Source organism: Equus przewalskii, chromosome 29 (assembly GCF_037783145.1).
Source record: "Equus przewalskii isolate Varuska chromosome 29, EquPr2, whole genome shotgun sequence".
Lineage (NCBI taxonomy): Eukaryota > Metazoa > Chordata > Mammalia > Perissodactyla > Equidae > Equus > Equus przewalskii.
Genome location: NC_091859.1, coordinates 35,296,204 through 35,314,656, shown reverse-complemented (window position 1 = coordinate 35,314,656; position 18,453 = coordinate 35,296,204). Strand labels below are relative to the sequence as shown.

At 62.4% G+C, this 18,453-nt stretch overlaps 1 protein-coding gene across 3 annotated transcripts in view; it reads left to right on the top strand.

Annotated features, from left to right (window-relative positions):
• ELFN2 (extracellular leucine rich repeat and fibronectin type III domain containing 2) overlaps positions 1-18,453 on the top strand; it is a 50,337-nt gene that overhangs the window by 22,341 nt on the left and 9,543 nt on the right. The window contains exon 3 of one of the 3 annotated variants that reach the window (XM_070600684.1): positions 12,200-16,888. The exons of the other annotated variants lie outside the window; for them this stretch is intronic. The gene's annotated coding sequence lies outside the window, so the exon portion shown is untranslated. The remainder of the gene's footprint in view (positions 1-12,199; positions 16,889-18,453) is intronic. 3 annotated transcript variants of the gene reach the window in all.

The following is an 18,453-nucleotide window of genomic DNA, read 5'->3' as shown; positions in this document are numbered from 1 at the left end:
CCAGGCCTCATCTGGACACCAGTAACCAGGGCTGTGTTCTCCATCCTGGTCCTTTGGTCTGCCCACCAACCCACCAGACTCTCTTTCTTCCTGGGCGGCCCTAGGCAAATTGCTTAGCATCTCTGTGCTTCCAATTCCTTGTCTGAAAAATGGTCAGCACAGCCCATACCTGGCGAGCTGTGGAGAGCTTCCAGCACAGGGTCTCGTCCGTGGTAACCCCTCGGTCACTTCTTGTGCTCCTGCTGGATGCAGGCCAGGGGGTGCCCTGTGTGAGGGGCTCTGGGGAAGACAGGGGACAGAAGCCCCACCTTCTCTTGGGGAAGTTGAGGCTCATACACATGGCCACATTGCTGGGTTTGAGGCCCTCCAGCGCCACCGTCTCCTCTCCAAGACCAGCTCGCTCTGTCAGAGTCAGCCGTGTTGCGTGGCAGATGGGGAAATCAAGGCCTGGAGGGGATGGCTGGTGGTTGTGGGGGGCTGACAGCTGCAGCGGGTCTGGCGCCGTGTCTGGGTCTTGCTGGCTGGTGCTGGCTGGGGGGTAGTTTCCTCTTCCGTGAGATGGGGCATCATGGGTGTGGGTGGTGTAACCCCGCGTGAAGCGCCTGTGGATGGTTGGTGCCGCAGGAGGGGCTGGTGTGGGCCCGGGAGGTGCCGTTTCTGGCTGGGGCTGTTCCTGGAGGGGGACCCCAGATGGGGGATATAGAGGGGACCCGAGGGGAATGAGCCCGTTCTAACTGCTGTCCCCAGCTTTTGGAGCCCCTTGCTGGGCTCTGCTGGGGTGTGGCACATAGGTGTGCCACCCAGGCTTGGGACACCCATCGCCCGGCTGGGACGAGGCCCAGGGCAGGCCCTGTCTTCTGCTCAGTCCCCTCCTGATCCCGGCGGGACCCGGGGGGCCTGTGGAAGCTAGACACCATCTCTCCTGCCACCTGGCTTGTGGGCCATTTGCTCTTCCCCGTGCCGAGGAGGTGTTCTCAAGAGAGAAAAGGGCCAGGCCTGGTGACTGGACTCTCCTTGGCTCCACAGCACCCCCCTCAGGGACTGTGGGCAGGTGGCTGCCCCTCCGTGAGCCTCAGTTTCCTCATCCGTCAGCAGGGCCTAATGACTCGTTCAGTGAGATCACCAGGTGGGAAAGCTTTTGAGAAGCGGGAACTAGGGATGGCAAACTCAGAGGCCCACAGGGGCCAGGTCGCTCAAAGGGGTGCATCTGGTCTGAGTAAGGCAATAGGGTATGGTGGGGCCTGCAGTAAACGCCAGCGCTCAGGCCCTGCCTCATGGCATCAAGCTGGGATTTGTGTCAACACTGAGCCAGCCAAGAGAACTGATCCACGGCTGCACTGAGCTGCCAGCTTGCCCCAGAAGGCCCGCTCTACAAATGGATTAACTGGTGGGGGGGTGGGAGGGGTGGTATTTAACTCTACTTTACATAATAACAAAGCCTAACATTTATTGAGCGCTTGCTCTGTGCCAGGAGCGAACTAAGCACTTTACTGGGATTATCTTGTTTGATCCTCACACCAACCCCACGGCTGTAATTCCTACTTTGTAGGTGATGCATTTCAACCAGAGAGGGTAAGTCAGAGCCCAAGGTCACACAGCACTGGGGGAGGGAGCAGGGGTCGCTCCCTGCTTCTGATTCCTTATCTGGGGGCTTTTCCCTCCAGCCTCTTTGGGGCAGGGTGAAGGGAAGGAAGGGCAGACCTTCTTGGCCGAAAAACAACAAAATCTGCAGCTTTTTGTTTCTGTCACAGAGGAGGCTGGGGGAGGGAGGAGATACAAAAATTAAACAGACGAAGGGTGTTGTGGGGCTGAGGAGCAATAACGTTTTTTACGAGCTTGTTGACATTCGTGATGTTAAGCAAGCAGAAGTTTCTGCTCTTCCTTTGCACACGTTGAAAGGAGGGCTGTGGGGGCCCCGCCCCTCCCCGGGCAGCAGCCCCTCGCTCCCACATATGGGTTTGTTTGCCATGTGTCCTGAGGGCCCCCGTGTGCATGGCACCAGCCTCTTGCGGCTGTGGCTGTCCTTGCTGAGTCTGGGAGCGGCTGACCTGGGTGCCATCAGAGCAGCTTGGCCCTTAGTTCAGAGGCTGAATGTTCCAGAAACTGTCTCCGGCCTCCCCAGGGGCCTCAGAAGGGGCACGAGGCCCAGAGGCACAGCTTTGCTGCCTGAAGGCTGTGGGGCCTGAGGCATGTTGCCTCAGCTCTCTGGGCCTCAATTTCCTCTTCTGTAAAATGGGGACACTAGTGTTCGTACCTCACAGGGCTGTCTCCCTCTCGTGACGCTGCTCATCTGACGTGACGTTGGCTCATGGGGGTGGCGTGCCCTCTTTGCTAGCTGGCCTGGCTCTTTGGGTCCTTTGTGTCCCATGGCCTGAGGGCTGGGTGACCTCTCTTCCAGGAACCCGTCCTGGGCCCCCCACCCAGCCCCGCGGCTCCCCACGTCCCGCTTGTGATTGCTGGCCTCCTGCTCTCCTCCCTCAGCCGCGCGGGCTTCCTCAGGGGGCCGTGCCCGTCTGTCCTCATCGCTGCGGCCGCACCTGCCCCAGGGCTCCAGCGATGGTGTTAACGGAAGGAGATGCGAACTTCATCTCCTTTGGAATTAAAAGTCCCTTCCAGGTGTGTGAGAGTTAAGGTCTCAGTGCCGTTCTTTGAGTTGCGCCTTTTGATCCTCCTGCAAAGAAGGCAGGTGGGGAAACAGAGGCCCAGGTGGAAGCAGGCGTCTGAACCCAGCGCTCGCTCACTCACTCACTCGTTTGTTTGATCCGGGGAAGTTTTGGGCTCCGGCTCCGGGCTGGGTGCTGGGGATCTGGGAGGAGTGGAGTGGGCTCCTGCCCCAGGGCAGAGGGGCTGCGCTGGGTGGGCTGGCACAGCGAGGGTCGGGAGTCACCGCCCCTCGGCAGGCCTCGGTCTCCCATCTCTCTAATGTCTTGTACCCTCTGCTGGTTCTGATGGACTGAGATTCTGGGCCGTTTGGGGGGATTTGTCACCAGGCGCCCGCTAAGAGGCCCTGAGACCTCGGTCCTGCCCTTGTCCTAGCCCTGTCCACGCAGCGCTGGCCCATCAGGAGGCTGAGGGGCTCCCTGGGCACAGGGCCCTCTGGGGCTGGGGGAGGCGGCTGCCCTGCTGTGGTCCCCAGGCCTGCGGCAGTGGGGGTGGCCGTCAGCATACTGCAGAGTCTGCCTCTGGACAGATGGTGAAGTCAGATTGGCCCCAAGGGGGTGGGTTAGAAGTGGGGGGAGAGGGGCCTGAGCGCTGGTGGGATGGGGACACATGAGAGGAGGGTCAGCTTCTATGAATGGGGTGGTTCCAGTTGGGGGACACCCTGGGGGGTTGAGGCTGCAGACCAGGGAGGGTCAACCCCCCGCCCCCCAGCTTTCTGATCTTCTCCCTGCCACCCCTGCTGCCCTTGCCCGTTTCCCAGGGATCTCTGGATGGGCCTGGGCCACGGAGGGCTTGGCCCTGGGGGGGGTGGGGTGGGGCGGGGCCTTGGGCAGTCTGGGCCCCTCAGCGCCTCGGTGCCCTCATCCGTGCCTTGGGGCCAGTGTTGCTTGTGCCCCTCTCCCCAGGGTTAGTAAGGGTTCCATCAGCTGGTGGCGCAGGCCAGGCTTGTAGGCAGGTGTCCGCAGGCCCTTCATTCTTTCATTCACCGAGAAGCCGGGCGCTGGGGGAGGGAGGAGAAAGGGGAGAGATGGAGCAGGGGAGGCTGTGGGTTTTATTCCCCCCAACGGGAGTCAGCAGACAGGGAGGCAGGTGATGGCTGCCTCGTAGTTCAGGGCTGCGGCTGGAGGCTGGTGGAGGCGGGGGGAGGGGGCAGATACACGTGGTCGGTGGTCGTTGGTCATTGTTGGCTAATGAGCTTGTTCCCTCTGCCTCCAGGAGCCCGGGGAAGGCAGGGGATGGAAGAAGTGTGTGTATTCAGCAGACAGTTCTGGAGCGTCTGGTGTGGGCCAAGTGTTGTGCAAGGCCCTGGAGTCTGGGGGTGAATGAGTATGGTCTGTGCTGTCAGGGACCCCACAGCCAAGGAGGAAGGTAGGCTAGGGTGACTGATGCCCAGGTGGGCTGGAGGGCTTCCTGTAGGAGGCGGCTTGGCATTCTGCTGAGGAGTAGCATTCGCGAGGTGGGGGGTAGGGCAGGAGGGCATACCAGGTCGTGGGAGTTTCAAGGGAAAAGGCCAAGAGGTGTGAAAAGACCCATGGGTTCAGAGAGGGTGAGAGGGTCGCCTGCTCGGGCCTGGGAGTGGGGACGGAGGACCCAGGAGTCTAGGGAGGAGGGAGAGAGCAGGAGCTCCCTCCAGCCCAGGAGGAGGAGTCTGGACTGTGCGTTCTCCCGTGGCAGGGGGCTCGCCTGGCGTTTAAACACGAGTGTGGGGGATGGAGGACGGAGCCCAGAGCCGGGAGAGCTGAGGAGCGGGGAGGGGAGTTCTCGGAGGTGCTGCTCTGGGGCCGAGCTGGAGGGATGGGAGGCCGGTGGTGGTAGAGGAGGGGTCGAGGGAGGGGCCCAGGGAAGGGAGGGACCGAGGAGGCCCTGTGCCGGGCGTGCGGTGGGCACGTGTGCATGCGTGTGCAGGCGTGTGCACGTGTGTGTGCACAGTGGGAGTGGTTTGTTCTGACGGTGTCCTCATTATAGGAGGGGTGTCGGAGGGCTCCACCCTTCCAGCTGCGTAGCTTTGGGTAAGTCCTCTGACCCCGGCCTCCATTTCGTCGTCTGTAAAATGGGGACACTTGTTGGGACCACCTCTTGTGAGGTCCTTGTGAGGAAGAGGTGAGATCACTGGCCTCCAGCCCCGCTGGGAGGTGCTCCGGGTCATTGGCTGTGGTCATTACCACCTCCTGTGACACTCACAGCAGCCTGTAGGGCAGCCGCGCAGCCTCAGGGACACAGGAGCAATCGGCTCAGAGAAGCTGTTCGGCCTGCCTGAGGCCACACAGCTGGGAGGGGTACAGAGCAAGGGTCTCAATCCCAGTCGTGCGCTTTCCTCCGTGCCTGCGGCCTCCCAGGACTCCTGTAAAATGCCCAGATGCTCAGCAAGCACTTGTTTCCCTCCTTCTGCTTTGAAAGCCCCCGGGTCTGGTGCAAGGAGAAGTGCGCAGGAGTCCAGTTCAGATCCCTGACTTGGCCCCCACCAGCCATGAGACCCCAGGTCAGCCGCTTGCCCTTGGAGCCTCGGTCTCCTCATCTGTAAGCAGGGGCCTCATGTGCCCAGATAAGGGGCACCGAGGCTCCTACCGGTCAGCTGTCAGGCCCCGGCTCGGGCAGGGCTCCCCGTAGGGGCGCTATCCATCTTCCCTCCCTTTCCCTCTTCCTCTACATCTGGCTGACTGCACTGCCGCCCGCCGTCTGAGGCCAGCGTGGGAGCCATGGCACTGGTTGAGGCCCTAATGGTCACATTAATAATGATAAGGAGCTGGGAGGCCATGTTTTCACCAGTGGTAATAATGAGTCCACTCAGCATGTGGGGAGGTGGGGACAGAGGCCAGCTGGGAATTCTATGCCTGGGGGCTGTGTGGCTCTTTTGCTTTTTCCATCCCCACACCCCAGGCATCTCCTCTGTGCCAGGCCTCCTGCTGGCCCTGGGGGCCCAGAGGGCACGGGATGCTGTCTTGGCATCAGGAGGGGGATGGTGCCTGTTTAGGGGGATGCCACTTGGAGCTGGTGGGCACGGGGCGCTGTGGGGTGGTGAAGCCAGACCTAGGGTTCAAGGCAGGCTTCCTGGAGGAGGTGAAGCCCGAGCTGAGCTGAAGTGTAGCGGTTCACAGTGTTGGTGGTCAGTGGTGGGGAGAGGGAGGGGCTTGTGCTGCTGGAGGGTAGGGAACGTGGGGAGGGCCATGTGGCTGGGGCTGGAGGTGGGGAAGGAGAGGCCCACCTCACGGGAGCTTCGGACGCCAGTAGGAGCTCGGCCTCTGTCCTGGGGCTGCGGGGAGCGGGAGAGGCAGCTCCGAGCTGCCCTCTGGAAGGCTGCTTCTGGCCGCCTGTGGAGGGCCTGCAGGAGACGGAGGCCGCGGCAGGCAGCCAGGCGGTGGGGGGGGTGGGGGTGGGGTGGTGGTGGCGGGGCCTGTCCCGGTGAGATGGGGAGCAGAGGACGGACACAGGAGACGTTTTGAGGACAGTGTGGCAGGCTTGGTGGTTGGTCTCATCGCTGTCTTCCGGCGGGAAGGGGAGGAGTTGAGGATGAAGCTGGCATCCGTGGCCTGAGCAAGCTGGCGCGTGGTGTGACCTTGACCAAGAGGAGATGTGTGGGCACGAGGGGGCTTGGGGGGAAGATGACCTGGACCAGCGGAGCCTGGGGCGTCGAGGGCGTCTGTGGAGGCGTCAGGCCAGCAGGCAAAGGCCAGGATCTGGGCAGCCGCGGGCGGGCAGGAGGCCACCCGGAAGGGGCAGCTGCTGGCAGGTCCAGGACAGAGCCCGGGGAGCAGCAGCATCTGAGGGGCTGGGGCAGGAAGGGGCTGCCTGGAAGGAACTGGACCGTGGCTGTGAGGCCTTGGGCAAGGCTCTTGCCCTCTCTGGCCTCGGTTTCCTCACCTGTTATGTGACAGGGACCGGATGTGCTAAGGGAGCTGCCAGCCCTGACTTTCTCTAAACTAACCGTGAGGGTCTGAGGGTGCAGGGGGGTCCTGGCACGGTGGCTTGGAAGCCGTGGCTGGAAATGAGCTCGCTGGCGGAGTTGGGTTGGCCAGAATTTGCTGAGCTCCCGTGTTGGGGGGCTGGGACAGAGGGGACCGGGCCGTGGTGCCCACCCTCAGCGATGAGGAAGCCCCTGGAAAGCCAGGAGGGTTCCCTCACTTTGAGCAACCTCATCTGTAAAATTCAGATTTTTCTGTAAAGGAAATTTGAGGCTGGTTATATATTTTACAAAATGATTTCCAGGAGGGTTTCCTTAGAATCCAGTGTGTCCAGCGCTTGTGCCGGGGTCTCCTGCTGCTCCTCGAATTCCTCGCTCATCTGGCCTTTCCTACTCTGTGCCGGGAACCCCGGCCGGGCACACAGTGGGGGCTTGTTGGCTATGGGGGGTCTGCTTGGCAGGGTGCAGCCTCCGGGGATCCCCAGCCCCTCGGGGGGTGGCAGGTCTTCAGAGGCGCGGAGCCCTCACGGGAATCTCAGCTCCGGCATCCGGGGGTCAGCCGCAGCCTGGGCCTCTCCTCTGCCCTCTTGGCTTTGGGGTGCTCTTGGTGGCAGCCGTCAGGGGCTGGCACCCTGCGTGTCCCCGAACCCTGAGCGGGCTCCCTGCCCCTTCCCGAGCCAGCTCCCCCACCCCTTGGGGGTCCCCTGCAGGCCAGAGACCAGTTTTGCCAGCTCAGGGCCTGGTGCGTAGTAGGCCCACAGGCGTGTGGATGATGTGCCACCGCTGACGGGTTGTCTCGTCCACCCCCTTGCGGATGGGGACGCCAGGGCCCAGAGCCGGGAGGGCCTGCCTCAAGTCCTTGCTGCCGCAGAGCTGGGATGATGAGGGAGCCAGCAAGGGGTCGCCCCTCCTGGAGCATCCTGGCAGCCAGGGCTGGGAAGGAGATGGGAGCAGAGCTGGAGGGCCGGACGCTCCAGGGCTGCAACTGGGTGAGTCTCAGGCTCTCCCACTTCTTAGCTGTGTGCCCTCAGGCAACTGGCTGCATCACCCTGGGCCTCGGGTCCTCATCTGTCTATCAGATGGGTGTGGTAACAGTGTTCGCCTCACTGGGCCCTGGGGAGGGGGCACTGAGTCAGTTCATGTCACACGCTCGTCAGGGTCTGGCGTGTCGTGAGCGTTGGCACTCCGTGCTCGGGCGCAGACAACACGGCTGGGGTCCCACCACTCTGTACCAGTGGTGACCTTCAACGCCACGCTGTCTTTCTGAGCCTCAGCGTCCTCATTTGAGGAGTGGGTCTGACGCCCTGTCCTTTGTCGTCCTGTTAAGGGGGGCTGTGTCTGCACGCGGACGACACATGGCGAGGTCCTCGTTGTGGTCCGCCAGCTTCCCTGTTGGCAGTGGCCACAGCCCCGCGGGTTTGCTGTCCTGACCTGACAGAGGTCTTCGTTCTGGCCACAGGGCTGCTGCTGACGGTGCGGGGGGGCCGAGCGCAGCCAAGAGCGCACTGCTGGCCGGGCTGCCCCGATGGTGCCGAAGGGACAGCTGCCACGACAGGATCAGATGAGAGCAGGGAGCCACCGCGGGAGAGGGGGGCGCTGCAGGAGGGGGGTCTCGATGGGGAGCCGGGCAGGCCTCGTGGGGCCTTGACCTTCAGGACGACTTTTGGCTTCAGCCTGGGAGCCTGGGAAGCTTCTGGAAAGGCTTTGGGGGAGGGGCCCTCCTTGGGTCCACGGTAGACGGCATTTTGAGAGGCTGGCTGCTGAGCACAGGGCAGGAGGAACCAGGGGAGGCCGGGAGACGCTGGCAGGCAGTTGCTGCCGTCCAGTCAGGAGCCATCGGTGGCTTGGACGCACACAGGCGTGTGGCCTGGACAGGCCTCCGGCTGGATTGGAGATGAGGGACGAGGGGGCAGGCGGAGTCAGGTGTGATTCAGAGGACGGGACGGAGGCACAGAGAGGTTTGGTGATGGGCCCACAGTCACACAGCCAGCGGCTTGGGGAGGAAGCCTCAGGCCTGCGTTTGTAGGAGGCGGTGGCTCAACCTGCACAGAGGCGCGTGGGGCGGAGGTGGAAGGCCGGGTAGAGCCATCAGAGGCGTCGCTGGCGGTGGCTTCCTCTGCTTCATCACGGGCTCTGCTCAGCGCGGGCGTAATGGAGATTGATGAGGGCGTCTGCCCCGGCACGGGACTCCATTCTGTGTCGTCCGCAGCTCCATGAAGCAGGATCCGCATACCGAGGAGCTGGGCAGGGGGGGACGGAGCTGGGGCAAGATGGAGGCCGCGTGTCCCACCTCGGGGTGGCGCGTGTGATGGCGTGTGTGATGGTGAGAAGCTCAGGACCCCAAACGGGAGAGACCCTGTTACAGACAGTGCCAGCATCTCCTGGGGGGTGGCCCGGACCTCACTGGCCTCGGTTTCCCCATCTGTAACGTGGAGGTTTTCTAAGAAGAATGGGGCACTACACGACTTAGCACAGGCTTGGGGCGTGGTTCGTGCTCAGGCAGTGCTGGGTGCCACTATTATCTTTGTCATTGTCACCGCTGTTGTTGTGTGGCAGCTGAAGTCCACCCTTGCTGGCTGTGGGGCGTTGGCTTCTCTGATTTGGGACACGTGGCGGTCTGCCGAGCCAGCTTAACTCAGGGGTGGATGCTGCCCTCGAGATGAGGGGCCGGTGCCAGGACCCGGGACCCACTGGCCGCAAAGCCCAGGCCCAGGCGCGAGTGGAGGCTGGTGGTGGCGGAGGGTCAAGGAAACCGCAGAGAGGACGGGCAGCTGTCTCATGGAGAACAGAGGGTCACGTGAGTCCAGGAGAGACTCGTAAGAGCAGGGAAGAGACAATGGAGTCTGCAGAAGGATGGGACGGGGTCGACTTTGATGGAGCCCAGGGCATGCTTAGAGACTGTCCTTTGCCTGATTTTACCAGGAGGCCCAGAGAGGGTGAGGGCCTGGCTCAAGGTCACACAGCAGCTGGTGCTGGGAGCAGATCTGCTGGCTTGGCGGCCTGGGTACCGCCCCCCTCTGTGAAGGAGGGATGTGATCTTTTATCAGGGGCGTTTAATAATGAATGAAGTTGAAGTGTCTTTAATGCAGGCAGCAGGCCCGAAGTAATAAGGGGCCCTGTATTACTTCGGAAGTTAATGAATATGCAGGTGTGTCTGAGTGATTAATGGGGCTCCTGAAGCCTTCGGAGAGGGGTGCGTGCGCTGCTGCTGCTGGGCATATGAATATTGCATACATTTTGGAAGTCAGATAAACCAGGGGGCGCTGGGCGTTAACGAACCAGAGGACTCTCGCGGCCACAGAGGGCTGATACGCAAACACTCAGGGGCAGATAGATAGCGTCGTGGCTAAGCGCTCTCATTTCTTGCTGTGTGATCTTGAGCAAGTAACTTCACCTCTCTGAGCCTCAATTTCATCATCTGCAGAATGAGCATAAAAATAGTGCCAAGTTCCTAGAATCCTGAGGATGAAATCTGTGAATAGCCCTTAACACAGGGGCAGGCACAGTGGGAGCCTCCGAAAAAAACTGTGAGAGCCTTTTTAGAAAGGAGAGCGCAGCAGTGGTTGAGGAAGGCCAAGGAAAGTGAGCAGTAACTTTCCCCTTCATTCCCCTTGAATGTGGACAGCACTTGACAGTTGTACAGGCTGGACTCTCATTGGTCTACCCCTTTGCTCCTTGCAGCAGCTGCAAGGGACCCAGGAGATGGGTGTTGGGGACGCTGAGGCTCAGAGAGGGCTGGTCACTGCCCAGGTCACCCAGCCAGCAGGGCAGAGGCAGGCCTGAGCTCAGGTCTACACCGCTTGCCCGTGGATCTCAGAGTGGGTGCAGGTGGGACTCCCTGCCAGCGAGCAGCAGGGTCCCACCGAGGCACTGACGGGAAGGGCCTGCAGCGTGTTCGTTGGGCCTGGGGTTGGGGGATCCCGCATTGCCTCTTAGAGCCTCAGTTTCCCTGCCTGTCGGGTGGGGTCTGTCTGCCCCTCAGCCTGTTTTGAGGCCTTCATGAGAAGATGGGACACTGACCTCTCGCTGGTGCTCGGCCTTTGGGGAGCCCCAGGCTGCAGACATCGCTCCTGTGCGGGAGGTCTCGTGCGTCAGCCCGTCTTGCATGCGGGGCCTGCGGGAGCTGGGCCACATCTCTCGGTCTCTTTCAGCCTCAGTTTCCTCATCTTTCAAGTGGGCATAATAACGTGGCTATTGTGCTGTAGTGTGCAGGCCTGGTGCACAGCCGGTGCTGGGCGGTGAGCTCCCCCGACCCCCAGGGCCCGCCTCTCGGCCCTGCGCAAGGGACCTCTTTCTGTGCTCCCGTGGCGCCTCCTTCATCCTGCAGCCCTTTCACCGACGTTTATGGACTGCCCCTGGGTGCTGTGCTGGGCCCTGGGTTTACAGGGTGAGGGAGACCCTTCTCCCTGTCCCTGTCCCTGTCCTTGATGAGGTCCTGTCCAGGCAGAAGGCAGGTGTCCCGTGGTGCAAGCTGGCTTGGGCACGGGAGCCAGAGGACGGCCGCGCCGGATGTGGGCGGGCCAGGGGAGAGGTGCGGGCTTGTCTGCTGTCTTTCCCGCCAGACCTCCCGCCCCAGGCTGCGTCCCTTGGCCGTGAGTCCTCAGCTGCCAGCAGGAGAGCCTCAAAGAAAGGCTGTTGGAGTGAGCGAGGGAGTGAACGAGTGATGGCTGGCATCTAGGCCCCTTCCAGGCCGGGGCCAGAGGCACAGCCGAGCCCCTGCCCTGGCTGTCCCGGGGGCCCCCGGGCGAGCCTGCCTTGCCTCCTTCTCTCTTCCTCCCAGGTCTCTGGCCTGGGCCCCTGGCCTCCCCACCCGACGGTGGGTCATAGAACTGCAGGTTGTTCGTAGGAACCTGAGCCGTCATGGCCATGGGGTAGCCTGCAGTTGACAGATGAGGAAACTGAGGCCTGAAGGGAGAGGCTGTGGGGCAGGGCTGAGCTGTCTCACATGGGGCCTGCCCAGGCCTTTGCTGTCTTGGATCTGAGGATGCTTTGAACCTTCTGAGGGCTGTGGACCAGAGCTCACCCCACAGGGAGGGGAGAGCGTGCTTCTCACCTTCCTCTTCACAGCCCGGGGCTCCTGCTGGGCCCTTGGCCTGGGGAGCCGCCGGCAGCCTGGACCTGGGCTCGGCTGCCTGGGGGAGTGGAAGTGTCTTTGTCTGGGTTATCGTCATGCCTCACCTCCCTCCAGCTCTGCAGGGACACTGTGTGTACAGCCTGGGGTCCAGCCCGGGTGCTGGGCATCAGGCAAACGCCCCCTCTCCGAGCCTCAGTCTCCCCATCTGTAGAGTGGGCGCAGTTCCCTCCCAGCTTTGTGTGTCGGGCACTGAGTGCCCAGTGCTTGTGAGCCAGAGTTACCGTTTACGCTCCTCACGTGCTCATCACAAGCAGTCCTCAGAGCCCCCAGGACTGGAGTGTCGTCCCATTGGACAGATGAGGCCACCAAGGCCCCAGGGGCGGCGTGACTTGCCAGGGCCATGCTGCCTGTTGGGGCGGAATTCGGACTCGTGAAGTCCGACGTTCCTGCTCCCCGGCCCCAGCTCCTTCCCAGGGCCCGTGGGGTCCTTGGGGCAGGTGGACTCCTTGCCCCGCAGCTCCTGTCGCCACGGGAGCAGCTCCACTAACTCTTTGCTTCTCTTACAGAGCAGAGACGACTGGCCGCCCTGAGCGCTATTCAATTCAACAGACATTTACTGAGTGCCTACTATGCGCCAGGCCTAGGCTGGGCACTGGGGTGGGAGCAGAGAGGAAGAGGGGGGTCCCGTCCGCAGCAGCTCAGGGCTGGGGTGCAGAGAAGACAAGCAGGGGCTGACAACAGCTCAGAGTCAGGAGAAAAGCCGCCTGCAGGGCTGGAAGCGTCAGAGAGCCTGGGTTCCAGTGCATCCCCGGAGAGCTGCTGTCCCGTGTCTGTGCCTCAGTTTCCCCATCTGTAAAATGGGGGGAGGTGAAGTGGGGTGAGACAGCCTCTAGGCTCCTTCCAGGATTCCATGGGGATAGAATCGGGATAGGATGGGGGCAGAGCAGGGGCTATGAGGTCTGGGCCGCAGGGGGCGGGGAAGGTGGGAATGGCACCCCAGCTCAGGAACAGCATAAGCAAAGGCCCAGAGGACGTGCAGATGGGCATCCCCACAGCTCCATAGGTCGTGAAGGGATGTTGTGGGGTATGAGCTTAGAAAGGGAGAGGGCCCAAGGGCTAATGTCAGGCTGCGAGCTCTATTCTGCAGGTGTGGAGGGTGGAGAGTCAGGAACAGATGGCCCAGCTTGGTCCTGCCCCCTTCTCCTCCCTCTCTCCCTGGGGTGCGCTCCAGGATCACGTTCCCGTAGAACCTCGGGGCCCTGGTGATGCCTGCACGTGCTCGGACCTTCACACACCTGTCCCCATGGCAACGCCATAAAGTGGGCATTCAGGGGCCCACTTCACAGGTGAGGACATCGAGGCCCAAGGTCATGATCTGGCCCCCAGCCCCTCCTTCTCCCACCAGCTCTCACTGAGCGGGGTGTCTGTCCTGTGAGGCATCTCCCATCCCAGGAACCCCCCAGCTCTGAGGACTGCCTGCCGGGGGCGACATGGTGGGGTTGGAGGTGAGGGCAGGAAGCCCTGCAGGTGTTGTTAGCAGGGCGGGCTTTCTCCGAGACCCGAGTTTCTGCCCCGTGGCCGCCCTGTGAGACGGGGTGAAGCGGCGCCCTTCCCACTTTACAGATGAGCAGACTGAGGCCCTGGAGCCCTGTGGCTGGTCCATGGTCGAGCAGTGACGCCCTGGACCGGGAGCCCCATCTCCTCATCATCCGGCTGAGGCTGGAGGGGGGTTCTGGTTCCTGAGATCTGTGCAGAAGTTGACCCCACAGCCCTCCCCAGGGACTGGAAAAAATGACGTTGGAATCTCAGGCCTGGGTTCAAATCCTGGTTTTGTCTTGCACAAATGGTGTGATCTGGAGCAAGTCGTTAACCACTCTGAGCCTCAGTTTCCTCATCTATAAAAGGGAGAGAGCAGGCCTCTTCCGCTCAGGCGTTACAGGTACTCAGTGAGCATCTGGGTGCCTGGTGTGGGCTCCTGAGGAGGGTTTGGGCCCTTCCTCGGAGACCTCAGTCCGGGAGCAAAAGCAGCAGGTGTGACTCTGGCTGTGGTGGAAGGAGCCCAGGGGACTGTGGGAACCCACAGGAGGGACCCCAGCCAGACCGTTTTAACTGGTGGGGGGAGGCAGGAGGGTAGGAGAGGCTAGCAGGAACCAGCTCCACAGGACCCCCTGGGCCGGGCTTCAGATGTCTGTTGTTGGAATTTTCCCAGAACAGTAGGGAGCCAATGAGGGCCTCTGAGCAGGGGAGCGTCCCGCTCAGATGTACGTTTTAGAAGCTCATCCTCTGCTGGGTGGAGGATGGACTGAAGGGGCTGAGACTGGAGGCAGAGAGACCAGTGAGGATGCTGATGGAGAAACTTGCTTCGGACGAGGAGGCGGGGAAGGAGAGCAGGAGCCGTGGGCGGGTGCGCACGAGGCCTTCCAGGTGTGGAGGAGCTGGGCAGCTGTGGCTGCCTCTCGCGGGCTCAGGGAACAGGGAGAGAAGCGGAGGTGGGGGGTGGGTGGGCGGTGGGGGGTGAGTCCAGTGGTGGATGTGGAGTTTCAGGTGCCAGGGAGGGGTCCAGGAGGCAGCTGGGACACCGTGGTTTGGGCACCAGGCTGCTAACAAGCCTGGGGAAGGGCTAAGATGTTGGGGGGCTGGGGAGCAGGTTTGGGAAGAACAGAGGGCCGGGACCAGGCCCTCGGGGAAGCCCGAGCGGGAGCGGCCTGGGGGACAGGAGGGAAACCGAGGTGCAGGGACTTATGTCTGCCTCCCGGGAGGTGACAGAAGTCACACATGCCAGGCCGTTTGCCCAGTGCTAGGCGCCCAGGAGGGCCCAGGAGGGTCAGTCCCACCTGTCTCTCGCGGGAAGCAGAGCCTTGCTGTCCTCATCAGGAGAAAGGTGCTTGGGAAGGGGGGAGGGGGAGAAACATCTGCATGCATAACAAGGCCGAAGTGAGGGAGAGAGAAAGAGGGAGCAGGAGATGAAAAGAAATTACCATACGCCAGGATCTTGTTATTCAACCCAATTTTCAAAGGACCACAGCTGTCGCACTGAGATAATCCGTTAATTATAACAGCCATTGTGCTTTGGCAATGGGAGAGAAACCGAGGCTGGGAACAGGCTGAAGGCGGGGGTGGGAGCAGACCTTTTAGGGGTCTGGACCTATGAGAGGGGGCAGGGCCAGGGCCAGGCAGAGAGGGGTGTGTTGCCCCTCGAGATGGAAAGGAAGACCCCGTCGGGGGCCAGGCCTCATGCCTTCCTCGCTGGGGCTGCTGCGGCAGTGGGCATGAGGACCTGCTGTGCCCAGGACCGCCTCGCCCGTGAGCTGGGCCTGATAACCAGCTGGCAGCAGCTCGCTTTATTGAGCACCTCCTGTGTGCCAGGCCCTGCTTTGTGGCTGTTCACGGTGCCCCCTCTGAGGGCGTGCCATTTCACAGAAGAGGGGACTGAGGCCCAGAGGGAAGTGGCAGCCTGCCAGGGCCCCACTGTCAGAGAGCGGCAGAGCCGGGGTTTGAGCGGAAGGTGGCCCGCTCCTCCGGGAGAGTGTGAGGGAGGGCTGGTCTCTGGGGTTGGCCACACCGACCTGATGGCCACGCGTCCCAGACCGCGGTTTCTGAGCAGCGGGCAGTCCTGGGGTGGTCCTCCCCCGGGTGTTTCCGGGGCTCCCGCAGCGCAGACAGAGCCTCCTTGTTCTCTGATGCCGCAGCTGCAGGCCCCCGCGGGCCCCAGCACCTGCTCTAGAGGAGCCAGTCCCAGGGCCGGGAGGGGACCCTGTGCGACGGCTCGGTTCGGGCCTGCTGTCCTAGGAGGGCTCCTCAGCGGGGCCCTGGCTGCTGGGGTCTGGGTGAGGCGGGGGAGGGCAGGCAGGAGTCCCAGGTGAGCAGAGTACAGGGAACCTGCAGTCTGTTGGCGGGGGTGGTGGGGCGAGGGGCCATCCCAGAGCCCTGGATCCCCAGAGCCCTCGGGGCCTAAGAGCTCTCCCCAGGGCGTGGCCTTAGCAGCCGAGGCCTCAGGCCTCCTGGCGTCCACCTCGCCTTGCCTGGGACCTCAGCGCAGGCTGGCTGGCAGAGTTGTGTTTGGGAGGAGGCGACCCTCCAGCCCCCACAGGAGACCCAGACTTGACCCAGCAGCCATTGGAGAGCCGGGGCCCCACAGGGGACAGGCGGGTTGAGGGGGTCGTAGGGGTGCTCCCCTGGTTTGGGGTGCCCCCCCAAGTGGGCCTGCTCAGAGCCCAGGAGGGGTTGTGGGCCGGTCAGGGCCGCTTAAAGTCCTGTAGATTGGTGGCCCAGAGAGACCGAGACCCAGTAGAGTTTTAGGACCAAGGAGTTATAGATGCGTATGGAACTCTTGAGCCCCAGACTCATGATCAGAGAACCCCCCAAATGACAGACCCATGCTGTTAGAGTGTCCTCGAGCTGAAAAACCCTGGGGCCACAGGACCAGGCAGGACCGGGGTCAGACGGAGGTGGGGGTCTGTGGCACCTGTGGGTCCTAGACCCGGGGGCTCATGGGCTCCGTCACCCAGGCTGGGGTTCCAATTGTCCCCACTCTGGCGTTCCCTCTGCCGCCGCCTTGCAGACTCCAGTGCTCAGGGCTCAGAAGGCAACCCCAGCCAGAGAGGTCCCCCAGGCCCGGGCCCCCTGCTCTGACCCTGCAGGGCTGCAGACCTGGGCAGCCGGGGGTTCCAGGTTCTCCAGAGGATTCCAGAGATGAGGTTTCTGAAAATAAACTTTCCCAAGTTTTCAATATTGGCAACTAATTAAAAAAATTTTATTAAACCGCTGTCCAGATGAAACAGGACCCCACAGCATCTCTTGACCCAGAGCCTGGTGCTGTGGCGGGTCAAAGCCACTGTGAGCAGTCGCGAGACCTCAGTTTCCTCCTCTGTAAAGTGGGAATGATCATAGGATGGCTCGAGAGGTCGTGCCGAGGAGTAGACGAGTTATCAGGAAGGGCGCTCAGGCCCGGGCTGTAAGCTCCACGACTCTGTCGTCGTCTCGCCCAGGCCGCCCATCCCAGTGGGCGGTTCTCTCCTGGCGGGCCCCTGATGCGCTGCCCCGCCTTGGGACAGCCCCGAGGATGTTGGAAGGCAGGGAAGCGGTCACCCCCTCGGGCCCTGGAGGAGGCAGAGCCGGGAGGGCAGGCCTAGCCGGCGCCTGGTACATAGTAGGTGCTCCATAAATGTTTATTGAATGAATGAATGGAGGCCATGCAGGCAGAGGCGGCCGCACGTGCGCAGGCACTGGTGCAAGAGCGGGTCCAGTGGAGACTGGTGAGTAGTGCCCGGGGCTGCAGGTGAGCGGGGCCTGGGGTTTGCTGGAGCCAAGGCCAAGAGGCCAGCAGGGGCCAGGTGGGGGGGTCAGGGGTCAGGTGGGAGGTCAGGGGTGAGGTGGGGGGTCAGGGGCCAGGTCGGGGAGGCAGGGGACAGGAGTCAGGTGGGAGGTCAGGGGCCAGGTGGGGAATGAGGGGTCAGGTGGGGAGGCAGGGGACAGGTTGGCGGTCAGGGGCCACATGGAGGGTGAGGGGCCAGGTAGGGAGACAGGGGACAAGAGTCAGGCGGGAGGTCAGGGATCAAGTGGGAGTTAGGAGTCAGATGAGGAGGCAGGGACAAGGTGGGGGCTCAGGGGTCAGGTCAGGGGTCAGGGGTCAGGTGGGTAGGGCATGACTCAGCTGGGGGAGGCAGTCCCCTGAAGAGCCTGGAGGATTCTGGGAAAGTCAGAGATGACCCCTGGGGTGGGACTAGGAGATGGACTCTGAATACGGGTCATCCTTGGCTGTGGACAGGAGGGTCACATGCTCCCCCAGGGCCTGGCGGGGGGTGGGGTGGGTCCTGGGCTCCGGGGGCTGGGGAGGGGTGCGTGGGGAGTGGGCTGTGTGAGCTGGGCCATCTGTGAAGAGCTGCCTCCAGAACCAGGGTCAGGGCCCCTCCTGTCAGCTTGCTGGGTGGTCTGGCAAGGCCAAGGCCTCTTGGTAAAACGCTTCCATCCTCCTGGACCTCCTTCCACCCAGGTGTGGACAGGGCACAGGCGCCCCTGACAGATGCGACACCTGGGAGTCAGGGAGGCCTGAGGACCAGTGGAGTTTGTGGGGGATGACACAGGGGGCAGTTCACAGGGGGCTTTGGGGTGGCCCAGGAAACCAGAGACACGTGTGCACAGCTGTTCTCCCCCGAACAGATGAGGAAACTGAGGCCCAGAGGGGAAGGCGCTGACCTGCCCAAGGTCACAGGGGAGCCAGCCATCACCATGTCATGACAGCCTGTGACACTGCAGACTGGCCGAGCCCCTTCTCTGGCTGAGGTTGCTGGGCTTGAAGATGAGTGCCCAGTACACTGAGGCCTCGCAAACCCAGCTGAGCCCCTTAACTGTCAGCCATTGCTGCTGACGTGGTGGTCTTGTTAGGCTCTTTGAGGTAAGTTGGAAGTTCCGTGAAGGCAGGGCGGACCTGTCTGCGACAGTGCTGGGCACAGGGTAGGTGTGCAGTAAATACGTGCAGGTGTGTAAGGCACGTTGCTGAGTGTGCAGCTGGTTGCAGCTGCGGGCCTGGTCCCTGTTTCCCCTTGACACAGATATGCTGCTTGCCCATCGCAGTTGGCACAGAGCCGGGAGCAGGTCCTGAGGTATCAAGGGGCAGAAGCCAGCTCCCCCGAGATGTGGAGCAGCTGGCGCAAGGGCTGAGACTAACAAGACGTGACTGAATGGGGGTGGATGGAAACCCAGCACCTCGGGTGAAATGCAGACGGATACTGCCCAGGGCCGCCCGCGGACGTTCTGAGGGCATCGGGGGTGCCTGGCTGGATGTATGAGGGGCCCTGGGGTTTGGTTGACATCTAGGACA